Consider the following 16,535-nt stretch of genomic DNA (forward strand, 5'->3'; position numbering starts at 1 on the left):
TGCAAAGCACGAATTCTCAGAAAAACACACATTTCTCTTTGCTTGTTTCATGCCAGGACTGTGGGCAGCAATGAATCACAAAGACAGCATGTTAGCAGCTGCAGAGGATAGTGAAAGGGGGTGTAGCCTCTTCTTTGGAAGAACCATTTTATTATCAAAGTGTGAGAAAATGCAGTGGGACATGGAATTGAGAGAAACATCCAATATTTTCTTGGTAGTGGATGCTTGTTAGCAGCATGTATATTTAAATTGAAGAGGTGAAACAAGTCTCATCAATATAAGGGAGAATGATTCAGAGACTACCAACTCACCAACTTACATTATAAAATGAGATGTATGGAGAAAGACTTGGATTGTATTGAATTATCAAATCAGCATGGTCATAGACGTCTTTGTTGTGGAAGGAAGAAGGAAGTAGTACCAGAACCCTACTTTCTTTGGGGATTGGGCAAACCAGTTCTGATGATTAGGGTCAATCAAGGGCCCCAGAAAAATGTTCTTCTGAAAGGAAAATAGTAGGGTACAAGACAAGTCTTGATGTAAGGCATAAAGGGTGGTAAATACAATGTAGTTCCAAATCTAGACAAGGTCCATAAAATAAACATAACCAGAGGGTCAGGTAGGAATTGTGTAGAGGTTGTAATAATCAAGGAAACTAGTCTATATGTGCAAATTTATTAATCTAACTATATTTATTGTTATATTAAGGGTCAGGCAGGTGTTAGATATAGTAAATAAAGGTTCCATTATCAAGGAAATTACAATCTAATGGCAAAGGCATCATGTAAAAACCTATATACAAACAAGATAAACTCTCAGAGGGAAGACTTAGTTTAAGGAAGACCTGGAAAAGCCAAAGGCGAATCTCTAACTGGGAAAGGAAAGGAGTTGGGGAAACCAGTAGGTGGATATAAGAAGGAAACATGCAGGGCAGCTATTGAATTGAGAGAGATGGAGAGTTAAACAATAATGAGGCCAATAATACTGGATCTTAGGTACTTTGCGAGGAATAAGGTGTAAGAAGACTAGAAAGCGAGGGAAGGGCCAGATGTGAAGCATCTTAAAAAACTTATGGAATACATTACATTTAATCATGGGAGAAATAGAAGAAACTACTGGAGTTTATTGAATAGAGGGATGACATAGTAAGAACTGTCTACATTTTAAGATTAGTTTAACAGTTGAGTAGAGGATAGATTGGGTGGAGAGAAACTTGAGGAAGGAGGATCATCCAATAGATTATTGTAATGGTTCAGGCATAAAGTGATGAGGGTGGTGGCAGTGTCAGAGGAGGGAAGTGGATCTATCAGGGAGATGCTAACTAGGTGGAAACAACAATTGAATTTGATAGTTGATTGGAAATGGACAGGGGACTGATAAAGAGTGAGAAATCCAGGCTGACATCTAGATTGTAAGCTTGGGGGACTGCATGGATGGGAGCAAGAGAGATGGATTTGGACATTCACTTGACTGTGGTAAAAATATAAAGCAAAGCACACTCAATGCAAGTCATTTCAAAATTCTTCCTGTTGACTGACATTCTTACCCTTATATTTTTAGTTTTGGGGTGTTTACATCTCACTTGCTAAATGCCTTTTATTACCCTTATTTTTATTTTATTACCCTTAACTTGAGAACTACATTGAACTTTCTTTTCTCTCAATACCTTTGTAATTACATCCTTCTTCCTTTCTATATTTTCATTAACCTCTTATGTGTTTAATTATATTGTTTTATTGTCCAATTTATTTTTCTTATCTTTTAAAAAACCTTATCTTGCCAACTACCTTCTCTTCATCCCTTTTTTTCCCTCCTTCAGAATGAGTGGGAATTTCCTTCAGAATAAATCCTTCATTTCTCCATTTGAATTCTTAAATTCTCCAAATTTCTCCAGATTTTTCTTCCACTAATCTCTTCCCCTCATTTTCTAATTTTCTTCATGAATACACACCCTACCAAATCACTTTCAAAAATTCTCCTTATTCAGCTGAGTTTTCTCTTTTCTTGCTCCTTCTACACAACTTCTGTTTCCTTTTTTGCCTTTGCATTCTCATTGTCTTTGCACATGATAGGGATTTAGCAAAAAATAAGAAAGTTTCATTTTTTTTCTTTACCATTTTTAAGACTTTGTGTTAGAAGCTCTTGGTGGATACGTTGATATGAAAGGCATGATCCCAGATTTTAAGGGGGATTACAATCTAGTCAGGGAGATGATAGGTATACAAAATAACCACATTACAAGTTAGAATGTGATCCATGTAATTAGAGAGGTATAAACAAGAAACAATATGAAGTCAGAGGAATGAGATATCTTTTCAGAAAGCAGTGATTGTATTATGGCACCCTGACCCTCTCTTCTTTTTTGTGCCATTATCCAAAGGAAGTCTGGGGTGACCTTTTTTAATAGTGTGATGTAGTGGAAGGAGCACTGGGCTTAAGAACAGGAACTGATTCAAATCCTGGTTCTTTCATTGATTTCATCCCCAAATTTTCCTGGGCAAGATATTTTACCTCTCTGGGTCATGCTTTCTTCATTTGTAAAATAAATTAGAATACCTAACTTCTAAAGCCTTTTCCAACTATCAATTTCATAAGAAGCAAGCAAAACCACCCTTGCCCACAGTAGTAAAGTCCACAGGGGTATGAGGGAAAGAGGACAACCAATCAATCAGTAAGTGATGATTTAACATCTACTATGCAACCAGCATTGTATTAAGTCTGGGGGTGGGGGTAGGGGGATGCAAAAGAGACAAGTCCTTCTCCTCAAGGCACCTATAATCCAATGGAGCAGAGACACAGTACCAAACATAGGGAATAGCTGAATAGGTTAAGGTCACAACCACTCTGAGCCTCAATTTCCTCATCAGCAAAAGTAGAGGTAAGAAACCTCATGGGACTGTTGTGAAACTCAGATGGAATAATTCATATAAATATTTTAAAATCCTTTAAATATTATATCATGTCAGTTATTATGAGACAGATGGAAAAACAGGGGAAGAGATTAGGGGGAAATGTAGAACTAAGGAAAATGTTATTGTTGTTATTGTTGTTGTTGAATCCTTTCAGTTGTATCCAAATCTCCATGACCCTATTTGGGGTTTTCTTGGCAATGATACTGAACTGGTTTGCCATTTCTTTTTCCAGTTCATTTTTGCAGATGAGGAAAGTGAGACAAACAGAGCTGAGTGAATCCCCCAATGTCATAGTTCGTAAGTTTCTGAGACCAAAATTGAACACCTAAACATGAATCTTCGTGCCACCTAAATGGGAAAATTTCTATGTGTTTACTACTATTTCATTTCCTTCATTCAGGGATAGATATTTTTGGTTAGACAAGAGAAAATCTTACAATGGACTCTGAGGATATTTTTTCATGAAAGATTACAACTGATAATCCTCCCCATCTTTTCTGCTCTAAGGACTATGTTACTTTTGCCAATCTACTTAATTACTTTCTACTAGATGGATATAAATTGAACCAAGCCCCATATCCTTTATTGTTTTCTACAGATTCAACTTATCATGTGTGCCCCCATGATGAATTAAACCTGTGCTTAAGAGCAAAAGGAATAAAGAAATTATTTTTAAGTTTGAACATCAGCATGTCAGAATGTTTTGAAAATGCCTTGCTGGTTCATGAACATATTCTCTGGGAAACAAAGAAAAGTCTATTACCTTCGATGAATGATACATCTTTTCAGAGGTGATGTTTATACTTATGGTATTCTCACCCTCTCTTTTCTTTTGTGCAGATTCCTAGAGAAAGTCAAGGATAGTCAACTTGCCTTTATTAAGTAAATTAAGCACTACTTGTCCAGTCCTTGAACCACCATCCCAAAACATTCCCCCCTCCCCCCATATTGGAAATACACACACACACATGCACACATACACACAAACACACACACACACACACACACACTTGTGCATACTTTCACACACACACATACACTCAGAAACACACATGTACATGCCCACAGTCCAGTCCCTTGAATCCTCAATATTATTTAGCCTATTATAATAGATTCATTAATGTTAATAGGTCAAGTTCAATTGACTCAATTTAAAAACAAAGAAAAGGAAGGAAATAAGTAATTATTTATTCTCACTTCTGATTCCTATCTTTCTTGGCTTCCTTCAAGATTCACCTCATATAACATCTTCTTCAGGCAACCTTTCATAGCTCCTTACACTCTCCCCCATATTCTAAGATTTTCTTTTTGTATGTACTGTTTATAGTATGTCCACAGTTATTTTCATGGTTCCTTTGCTCCTATCAGAAAGCAAACTTCATGAAACCAGGGACTTATTTATCCCCAGAACTTACTACACATGTGGTACATAGCAAGTTCTTAATGAACATTCAAAAACTGATTGACCCTTCAATTTTACTGATAAAGGAATTGAGGTCATATTGGTAAGGCATATCGTCTGGAGACAATTAGTGGCAAACTTGACTGTAGAGCCTGAGTCCCCTGATCATTTATACTGTTTTATCTATCCAGTCAAATTTCATTTGCACCACAGATGACAGAATAAGTAAGGCGATTTTACCAATACTACCTCCACCAAAGTTATCTACAGTGATACTAACCATTTCAATTTTTATCAGTTCAATTTTCTTATCTCTAGTGGAATGCTGGCATTATAAAGCCCAGTGGTATCCAGGAGATCCTTAATCATAACTATTACAATAAGATTCTCCATAATAGAAATATCCAGTCCCACTTTACATAGCAGAAAATAGATGTTAGGGCTCTGGGTCATATCTATGATGGGGCAGACAAAGAATAAGACCTCAGATTTGGACTTCCAAAGTCACCTAGTAATATATTTTTAAAAGATTTTGCTCCCTTCTCCCTATTTGTTTTCCTTTCTCTTGCCACAGATTCTTTTTCTATGAATCTATAGGAAATTGATGGAGAGTTTCAAAATGTAATGGAGAGAGACAATAGAAATGTGAGAATGAACAAGATATACAAGGATAAACAAAACATGATACTTACCAGGTAGGAATGGATTGTCTAATGAGATTGATGTCATATACATAAAACTATCTATCAAAGGCCATTTCTATTAGAAATAATTGTGGGAAAACTCTTATTAAGTCGTATGATTAAAAAAAGAAAAAAATGAAGTTCCAAGCAGTTTTAGCAAATAACATTCAACTCATGTTAAACCAAAAAAGAGTTGAACTAGGAAGAAAACCCAGGTTAGGGTGCTGGCTGTGTGACCTTGAAAAAGTAATTTTCTTTCTAGGGGCTTCAGTTTCTTCATCTGGAAAACAAAGGTATTGCATTATGTAATTTCTAAGATCATTTCCAACTCTGAAATTCTAGTTTCTGGTTATTTAAGCATTTTCTTCCCAATGAATTTAAATGAGTAATGTTACAATGGGTGACTGTCTTATCTTTTGTGAAAATTTGTTAGCTCAAGGTTGGAGAAAGAGATGATGATCTACAAAAAGTTGACCAGACCTAAAGGAACTTGCATTAAAAGAGCAGGCAAATGATAGGCCAATAACATTAACAAGTTGTATTTTATAACAATAAATAAGCAAAACTCTTTGGCTGCTCTTCAACTGGGGCCCCATGGGACATATGACCCAAGAGAGGGCCATTCATCATTCTCAAAGAATGCATCTCTGTCTTCCCCTAGTCTTGATATATTCCTTCTATAACCCCTATCCTTAGTATCCTGGCTGATCTTTTTTGTACCATACCAAAACAATAGCCACTAATACCATTCCTGTTCTTATTTCTCTGTCTCATCAGATAAGGTTAATCTCATGCCTATAGAGTTATGGGCTCAAACATTGGAGAAATCTTTTAAAATTAGTTTGTATGTGGAAGTATATTGGCTTCTTTTCCCATTTGTGAATATGCTTCCCATTTAATTGTAAACATAGGCTAATAAAAAGCAGCTTTCAGCATTCCTTGTTCAAAAGAAATTGACTTTTTAATTTTATTTTTATTGGTGGATTAGTCTCCTAAGGTGGAGTTTATTTGACTTCACAGTTCTCTGTATCTTTGCCTTAGCTGAAGCAACATATATATATATATATATATATATATATATATATATATATATATATATATATATATATATATATGTACACACACTCACACACACACACATATATATTATAGACCACCATGGTATATACATGTTTTACAAAGCAGAAAGGTGCTCTGTTGAAGTTGGTTCATTGCATCAATTAGAAGAACAATTTTGTTAATTCCTAGATTGGCTTGAGAAGAAGTCAAGAAGTATTTTAGGTTCTATGCCAAACATTAGGGTCACAAGGAAAAGAAAAAAAACAAGCAAAATAAAAACAGTTCCTGCTCTCAAGAAGTTCTCATCAAATCAGGAAAACAAAATTCAAACAACTATTTACAAAGAAACTATATACAGTATAAATTGAAGATGCACTTGAATAGAAGGTATTAAAATTGAGAAGAACTAGGAAAGGCCATTTTTAGAAGATGGAACTGGCTGACACTTAGAGGAAGGAAAAGGAATCAGGAATTCCATACAAAGGATTCAAGGCAAGATGGAAAGGCTTTCTCTCTACATGAAAAATGTTTCAATATATAGTTTCATTAATGGAAACATTAGGAATCACAGAGAAACCAAGATTTAAATTCCAGCTAGCATGAGGAGCAAGGGGAATTTTTTAGTGAACTACCTGAAGATTCTATAATATAGGCCTACTGATATGTTCCAGTGTCAAGTAAATGGTGTTGTTCCCATGGGCAAGTCACAACTTCCGTAGATCTCAGTTTATGCAATTGTAAAGTAGGCATAATATTTTCAGTACTTACTTCATTGGAATGCAATGTATTTTAAACAAGATTATAGATTCCTTATATATATTCTACTGATGATGATAATGGTAATTTTTTTGATAATAAGAATGAAGTTAAGTTAGCTTCCCTTCTAAAGGAGGTGGAAGAGTTATGCATTTCTATTTTCCTAATTATAATGGAGAACACATTATTTGAAGAACAATACTTTAAGGTAAAAGATATGAAGGAAGGGGTGGCTAGGTGGTGCAATGGATAGAGCACTGGCCCTGGAGTCAGGAGTACCTGGGTTCAAATCTGGCCTCAGACACTTAATAATTACCTAGCTGTGTGGCCTTGGGCAAGTCACTTAAGCCCATTTGCCTTTCAAAAACCTAAAAAAAAAAGATAAAAAGGAAAAGGCTCTGAAAATGCAGAGGAGAAATCCAGACATGTGTCGGGAGGTTGGTGGGTAGAAAAATGTGACAGAGGAACAAGGAAGCATCACATTGGAGTTAGCTGATAGACAAAAGTCTTCTCATGAATGGGAGGGGAGCTGAACCTCATGTTTACCTTCAAAAATAAATAGCTTTGGGGAAACTAGGTGACACAGTAGGTAAAACAAGAATACCAGTCCTGGAGTCAAAACTGAGTTCAAACCTGGCCTCAGAGACACTTACTAACTGTGTGACCTTGGGCAAGTCCCTTAACCTCATTGTCTTGTAAAAGCAAAAATTAAATAAATGAATGAATGAATGAATAAACAAACAAAACGAATAGTTTCTTGTGCTCTGAGGAGGATGGATATGGATGCTCAAATTGAGGGTCAAGAAAGAACTCATCTCGGGGTGGTTAGGTGGCACAGTGGATAGAGCACCAACCTTGGAGTCAAGAGTCAGGAGTACCTGAGTTCAAATGCAGCCTCAGACACCTAGTAATTACCTAACTGTGTGGCCTTGGGCAAGCCACTTAAGCCCATTTGCCTTGCAAAAAAAAAAAGAAAAGAAAAGAAAAGAAAAGAAAAGAAAAGAAAAGAAAAGAAAAGAAAAGAAAAGAAAAGAAAAGGAAAGGAAAGGAAAGAAAAGAAAAGAAAAGAAAAGAAAAGAAAAGAAAAGAAGAAAAGAAAAGAAAGAACTCATCCAACAAGAGATAGAGAAAGAAGGGGCATGGTAGAAAGCAAAGAGTAGTAAACTTAGAATACTAAATTTATAGATATGGAATATGAGTTCAATTAGGATGCGTAATATGCTACTTTTGTGAAGTTGGATAATTGTCTTAATCTCTATGAACTTTGGTTTCCTCATATTTAGATATGAGGGTCTACACTAGATGACCTCCAAGGTCCTTTCCATTGGCAATAGTAATTGTTGACTCCCTACAGAAAGGGGAGTGATTTGTGAAACATACATCAGCAACAAAGGGGATAGCTGTCTTCCTGGAGCAGGAATTGTGAATATGATGGAGAATCCCCCAAAACTTGTTAAAACTGAAAATCATAAACTGCTTTTTTGTGCTTCAAGGTAACAAAGGTTCCTTGATTCCCCCCACCTACACACACACACACACACACACACACACACACACACACACACACACACACACAAACCTTCACATAGACACACAGATTTCTCAAATGACCTTATTATAAATTTATTTTTCAATATGCTATAATTCCCCAGTAAATCATAAATACTTGAAGGCAAAAATACTTTCATTTTTGTCTTCCTTTGCCCAGCAATTGGTGATGTATTTTGCATATAGTAGACAGCTAAAAATGCTTTTTAATTTAATAACAGGGATTATGAAGTCTGTGCAAAAAGTTAGAAAGTTCAGGAACATAGCATTTTCATTATGTTGCCAATTGAAAATAGAGACTTCAGAAGAAAATGGCGAATTTGGAATATAAATATATGGTTAAGAAGATGGTGTCAGAGAATAAGAGTCATATGACCAGATCACAGGTAAAAAATATTCAATCAATGGAACCTTGGTCAGGGTTGGAGAGCACCTAAGAAGGGCTAATAAAATCCATTCTCTTGTAATCTTATTAATATGATCAAGAGTATTTTAAACTGAAAATGAAGAAGAGGAAGAAAACAGAAAACTTATAAATGTTAAACAAGAAACCATAAAGGGAGCATCTATAACCTAGGAAGAAAGTTCCATTGATTCATGGAAGATAAAAATCCAAGAAGGGGGCCAGAAACAAAACCTGTGACAAAGGTATAAAGTATGGATAATATTTAGTGTGACTTTGAAATCCTAAAGCAAGGAAAGAAATTTGACCTCATAACTTCTAAGACTTAGTTACATGACCTATGACTGAACTAAATCTCTAAAATAATCTTATTCAAAAGGAAAAATAAAGATTAAAGTGCTGAAATGGTAACATTTTATGAAGAAGACAAGTGCAAGTGAGAAAATTCAGGAGTGAGAGGGACCAACATGTCAGAATTTTTTTGGTTATTGATCAATGGAAGGATAAGAGAAGGATCATAGAACTGGAGAAGGGCAAATGTTATCTTGTTATTCAAAAAATTATTTCCTACTTTCAAGAAGTAATATTCTCTTTCTATTTGAGATTCAAAATGAAATAGTTTTTTCTTTTTAATCACTTGCTATGCACTTAGGTCTGTGTTATGTAAATCAAGGTAGCATATTGAATAGCAGACTCAAAGGAGTCTTTATTTTTTTTTGATATTTTATTTTTCCAAATACATGTGATGAAAGTTTTTCAACATCATCACCATCCATATATACAAGTATATTTTTAAGTTACAAAATTTCCTTCCAACCTCCCTTCCCACCCTCCACCCCTCTGTGGCAATCAGGTTAATATTGTACATAGACATTTGTGTAAAACATGTTTATAGATTAGTCATTTTCATTATGAGGAATTAGAATTAAGGGAAAGAAATATTTTTCAAAAACTGAATGTAGGGGGCAGCTAGGTGGTGTAGTGGATAAAGCACTGGCCCTGAAGTCAGGAGTACCTGGATTCAAATCTGGTTTCAGAAACTTAATAATTACCTAGCTGTGTGGTCTTGGGCAAGCCACTTAACCCCATTGCCTAGAAAAAACTTTAAAAAAGTGAATGTAGTGTTCTTCAGATTCTAAAAGGTTGTTGTTTTATTTTTTTTTGTTTGTTTTTCTTCCTCTAGATGGGGATAACATTGTTCATAGCCAATCTAGCTCTGAAATTCTGAGAGAAGCTGCATCCACCAAGGTTGATCATCTCACAATGTTGCTGTTAATGTGCATAATGTTCTCTTGGTTCTGCTCCCTTTATTCAGCATCAGATCCTCTAATTCCTTCCATGCTTCTCTAGAGTACAATCATTTATGGTTTCTTATAGAACAATTGTATTCCATAATATTAATGTACCATCATGTCTTCAACCATTCCCCAATTGATGGGCATCCCTTCAATTTCCAATTCTTTGCCACTAAAAAAAGCTGCTATGAAAATTTTGGAACATGTGAAACTTTTCACATTTTTTAATGATTTCTTTTGTATATATAGGTCTAGAGTTGGAATTGCTATGTCAAAGGGGATGAACAGTTTTATTGCTCTTTGAGCATAGTTTCATATTGCTCTCCAGAATAGTTGGATCAGTTCACAATTCCACCGATAATGCCTTAATGTCCTAATCCTCCCACAACCTCCCCAACATTGATGTTTTCCCCCTTTTTCATCTTAGTCAACCTGATAGGTGTGAGGTGATATTTCATAGTTGTTTTAATTTGAATTTCTTCATAGCAGTCTTTAAACAGAGTTGGAAATACATGTAACACATATCAGTTCAATTTAAAAATAAAACTGAAGTTGGTTTCTGATTAGATTTCCTAATAAAAATTGGTGCATTCTCAGCCCTTGACAGTAGTCTGACACAGTCTTCTCCAGACTTCAAATATCATTTGCTGTGTTGTGTTTCCTCCAGAAGGCAACCTTTTCCCATTTCATTAGCTCATTGTCTTCACTCTCCAAATAAGAACTGCAATTATTCATTCTTTAGTTTCTTCAAGAATCACATTGCAATAGATGACCATCTCTTTCTCGTAGTTCTGACCTCTGAACTAGCAAATCTTTTAGTTATCTATGAGGAAATCCCCAAGCTGCTGCAGTTTCCAGAATCATTCTAACTTTATTCTGTTCACACTTTTATGTGTTCTTGTTACCTTCTCTAACTAGAATGCAAGTTCCTTCACACATTGTTATTGTTGACCAGTAATTTTTCAGTCAATTCCAACTCTCTGTGATAACACTTGGAGTTCATTTGCCAAGAAAATACTGGAAGAGCTTGCCTTTTCCTTATTTTACAGGTGAGGACACTGAGGCAAACTTCTACAGAATCATTCAACAAGTGAGTGCCTAAAGTCAGGATCACCCAAGTCAATGTCACACAACTTGTACAGAATCACCCAATTAGTAAGTGTCTAAAGTCAGGAAGGTGAGTGTTACTAACTGAGACCTGGCCAGGCACTCTATCCATGCACCATCTAACTACCTGTTCTTTTTCTATAGCAGGCACATAATAAATATTTTTGATTGACTGATAGATAAGGAATTCAATTCTCCTTACCTATACACAGGAGTTTACAACTCATGAGCATTTTAGAACATAGGGAGCTAGATAGAATAGAACTAAGAGATAAGTTCACCCATGCCCTTCCTTTTAGAGGCAGTAATAATTCACACACTCTTTGTTGTTGGTTTTTTTTTGTTTTTTTAGGTTTTTGCAAGTCAAATGGGCTTAAGTGGCTTGCCTAAGGCTACACAGCTAGGTAATTATTAAGTGTCTGAGACTGGATTTGAACCCAGGTACTCCTGACTCCAGGCCATGCTTTATCCACTACACTACCTAGCTGCCCCTATTTATAACAATTTGTAGATTTGGAAGTACTTTCCTCTGAGGAGTTTGTGATATAGGTCATCATTTCACATGGACAGAGATCTTGATATAGGTTTTGATTGATTGTCAAGGTCTTGATCAACATCTGTATCAGGATACAGATACATCTATAATCTTAATATCTACCTGAAGATTTCTATAAAAGATGGCTATCATTTCCTAATAACTATACTACCTATATCACAAGCTTCTTGTTTCTAAATAGATAGAATTTATGTCAGAGCAATGGGTTACATACAGTGCAGGAAACAGTATTGACTCTAGGTCTTTGCTAACTGAGTAATCTTGGGAAAGTTACTTAATTTCTCTGGGTCTCAGTTTCCTAATTAGTAAAATGAGTGGGTTGGGATAGAAGACCTTTGACATACCCTAAAGCTCTAGACTCATGATCTCTTGAATCAAACTTTTTTCTTTCTCTTTATTTCCTTCTTGCAAATTATGGAAGACAATTAAACTTGTGGCTAGCAAGAGGCTCTGATATTTTCTCTTACCATGCACAAGTAGCACAATTTATTTTTTGCAAAATGAACATTTAAATGTGTTCTAGACTTCATTCAGATCAAGATGGTGGAGAAAAGCTAGGTAATGTTCTTACCTCTCCTGACTTTCCATCAAAACCAACATGAACCAAGCCTCTTAACAAATTTTGGAACCACAGAACCCAGAGAAGAACTGAGGAAAACATTTCAAAGCAAGGTCTGTCACAAGATAGCTAGGGCCTGCCAGGGAACATTGTGGTCAAACTCCAGAACTATCAGATCAAGGAGAAAATCTTGTAAGCAAGAAACAATTTAGATATCAAGGAGCCACATTAAGGATTACACAGGACTTGGCTGCATCAACATTAAGGGTTTGAAGGGTCTAGAATATGATATAGAGATTAAGGACGATTAGATTATAGTCAAGAATTCACTATCCAGCAAAACTGAGCTTTCTCTTCCAGAGGAAAAGAAGGACATATAATGAAATAGAAGACTTCCAATTTTTCCTGGTGAAAAGACAGAGCTAAACAGAAAATTTCTTCAAATGACAGACTCAAGAGATACATGAAAAGGTAAACAGGGGAAAAGAAAAAAAAACTTGTTATCCAGTTAAATTAAACTGACTATATCCCTACCTGGGAGAAAGATTCTCATAGCTCTTGAGAATTTTAGCTCTATTAGAAGGAATATACTTAGCCAGAACTAATGGACACTAATGACTTGACCATGACTCTGATGGCATGATTTAAAAATAATATCTCCTTGAAAAGAGGTGACAGTAAGAGAAGGGAGGATGGAGGAGATTGAAGGTAGTAAATCATATCACATTAAGAGGTACAAAGGGAAGAAGACAGGAGTTGAGACCACCTGAATCCTTAGGCTCATCATATTTGGCTCAGTTAACACACACACTCAGTTGAGTTTAGAAACTTATCTTACCTTTCAAGTATTAAGAGGGGAAGTGGGGAGGAAAGGAGGGAATGACAGAAGAAAGAGAAGGAAGAAGAGGTAAAGGGAAAGAGGAAAATGGGGAGGAGGGCTGGATAGAAGGGGTGAACACACTGAAGGAGAGGGTATTCAGAAGCAAAATACTGGGGAATAGGGATAAGGGGAATAAAGGGGGGAAATGCAAATGGAGGGAAGATAGCATGGAGGACAATAGTTAGTAAATATAACTTTGAGTGTGAATGGGATGAACTCTCCCACAAATTGGAAGTGGGTAGCAGAGTGAATTAAGAATCAGAATCCTACAATTTTCTGCTTAAATAAATGCATTTGAAACAGAAAGATACATACAGAGTAAAGGTAAAAGACTAGAGCAGAATCTATTATGCTTCAGCTGAAGTGAAAAAGATGGGAATAGCAATTCTTGTCTCAATCAAAGCAGCTGCAAAAATAGATGTCATTAAAAGAGATAAGGAAAGAAACTATATCCTCCTAAAAGGTACCATAGATAGTGAAGCAATTTCAATATTAAATATGTATGCACCAAGTGGCATAGCATCCAAATTCTATGAGGTGAAGCTAAATAAGTTATGGGAAGACATAGGCAGGAAATCTCTACTGGTGGGAGACCTCAACCTTCCTCCCTCAGAATTAGATAAATCTAACCATAAAATAAACAAGAAGGAAGTTAAGGAGGTAATTAGAATGTTAGAAAACTTAGACATTATAGACTTTTGGAGAAAATTGAACAGGGATAGAAAGGAATTTACCTTTTTTTCTGAAGTAGGTGGCACCAACACAAAAATTTGGCATATACTAGGGCATAAATACCTTATAATCAAATGCAGAAAGACAGAAATAGTGAATACTTCCTTCTCAGACCATAATTCAATACAAATTACATGCAATAAAGGGTTATGTAGAGATAGATGTGAAACTATTTGGAAACAAAAGAATCTCATTTTTAAGAATGAGTGATGATGGGTGGTGTTCCTGTGGATGGCACTGGGTTCACTCGCTTTGGCCAGGCTGCCTCTTCACTCCTCTGGCCTTTTGCAGTGATGGTGGAGAACAGTGAATTGGCGCCAGCCAGCAGAATCTGGAGCTGGATGACCTACCTGGGAGAAAGATTCTCATAGCTCTTGAGAATTTTAGCTCTATTAGAAGGAATATACTTAGCCAGAACTAATGGACACTCATGACTTGACCATGACTTTGATGGAATGATTTAAAAATCATTGCGACATTGACAGAGACAATGAAGAGGAGAAGGAGCACACCCACGGAGGGGGTTTAGGAGCCAAAAAGAAAAAGAAGAAACAGAAGAGAAAAAAAAAAGGAGAAACTGAATCCTGGAGGCACAAAATCAGATTCAGCATCTGATTCCCAGGAGATTAAAATTCAACAGACTTCCAAAAATCCGGCCATTTTGATGCAGAAACTGCAAGATATTCAAAGGGTGATGGAACTTCTCTCTGCATGTCAGGGCCCTACCAAAAACATCGATGATGCTAACAAACGGAAACCTGTACCCAAACTTCATGAAGTAGTTAAGTTTCATGGTGCAGTTGAACCAGATAAGGACAATATTGGTCAAGAACCTTATCCTTTACCCCAGGGTTTCACATGGGACAGCTTAGACTTGAGTAATGCTGAAGTACTCAAGGAATTATATACGTTGTTAAATGAAAATTATGTAGAAGATGATGACATGTTCAGGTTTGATTATTCCCCTGAGTTCCTCTTATGGGCTCTTTGTCCTCCAGGCTGGCTACCTCAGTGGCACTGTGGAGTTAGGGTTTCTTCAAACAAAAAACAAGTGGAGTTCATAAATGCCATCCCAACTAATATTTGGATTTATGACAGTGGGAAGAAGATGGTAGAAATAAATTTTCTCTGTGTTCATAAGAAGTTGACATCAAAACAGGTAGCACCAGTGCTGATTAGAGAAATAACTAGAAAAGTCAACTTGGAGGGGATTTTTCAAGCCGTTTATACAGCAGGAGTGGTATTTTCTAAGCCAGTGGCTACTTGCTGCTACTGGCATCAATCACTAAATCCCAGAAAATTGGTAGAAGTGAAATTTTCTCACTTTAGTAGCAATATGACTTTACAGAGAACAATGATGCTATACAGACTTCCTCATGTCACAAAGACTTCGGGCTTGAGACCAATGGAGTCGAAAGATATCAAAACTGTGCAAGAATTAATAACTTTCTGAAGCAGTTTCATCTTGCCCCATGATGAATGAAGAGGAAATGGCCCATTGGTTTCTGCCTCAGGATCATATTATCGACAGATTTGTACTAGAGTGTTCAAATAGAGTGTTAATTGACTTCCTGAGCTTCTACAAGTTACTTTTCACTGTCATGCATCACCCAATTCATAAAAGAGACTCCACTACTGGACCTAATGCATGATGCACTCATTATAGCTAAATTGAAAGGATCTGATGGTTCAGTGCACTAGATTTAATGGAAAAATAAAACATTCCTAGAAAAACTCAAATTTGGTATAGGAGATGGTAATTTGCAGTATTATTTGTACAACTGGCAGTGTCCAGAATCTGAAAAGGTTGGTCTTGTTTTACCAGTAGAATGTTTTCATTTGTGGAACTCTGCAGTCTTCATTTGAGTTTATGTTCTAATTAACAAATACAAAGAATAAAAGCACAACTTAAGTGAAATCAAAGTGACCTAAAAATCTAAACATATGAAGAAAATCCATACCTGACCAATTTTACTTTTTTTTGGTTATTTTCAAATTCACCCAATTTTTACAGTCTATTTCCAGGAGGTGGTACAGAAAGAAAGGTACAAAGAGCACATTCCTTTTATTTTCAGAGCTTTGATTACTTCTTGTCAAAATGAAGGTATTTTTTCACTGTAGAAATTGAACTTTTTATACAAACTGAACTGCAATGATGGATTAATGTAAGAAAATCTTTGCTAATACAGATAAACTTTTGCATTTTTATTTATTAACTGGTAATGTTTGTCAATGATACAGAATGAGGGATTCATTCTGAATGATTTTGCTTATTCATTTCACATGGATATTATTTGGGCAGATTTATAGAGGTCAATACTTTTGTAGCTCAAGTGAGAAGTCTGGGTAATTTAGGTATGGAGGAGTATAGAATGCTCTGGGTTGGCCAATAAGCAATGTTGCCAAGTCAATAAAAACACAGATTTGTACTTTACTCTTTGAAAGACCAGTGGATTGAATCAGTAGCTCTGAACTGTTTGGTGCAATCATTATGTATGCTGTCTGAAAGATTATGCATTCATTACTATATGTTGCAGTTGCTGTCCAATTTTAGATTTTTCCTCAAGGCAATGTGAGGAAGGGATCCTAAATTAAAAGAAAATACCCAGTGGAATTTATTAATGCTATCAGGACATTGATAGT

At 35.9% G+C, this 16,535-nt stretch overlaps 1 pseudogene; it reads left to right on the forward strand.

Annotated features, from left to right (window-relative positions):
* Positions 1–15,758, forward strand: part of LOC141507254 (glycylpeptide N-tetradecanoyltransferase 2-like) — a 109,210-nt pseudogene extending 93,452 nt beyond the window's left edge.
* The last annotated feature ends 777 nt before the right edge of the window (positions 15,759–16,535 follow it).

This window comes from Macrotis lagotis, chromosome 1, assembly GCF_037893015.1.
Source record: "Macrotis lagotis isolate mMagLag1 chromosome 1, bilby.v1.9.chrom.fasta, whole genome shotgun sequence".
Lineage (NCBI taxonomy): Eukaryota > Metazoa > Chordata > Mammalia > Peramelemorphia > Peramelidae > Macrotis > Macrotis lagotis.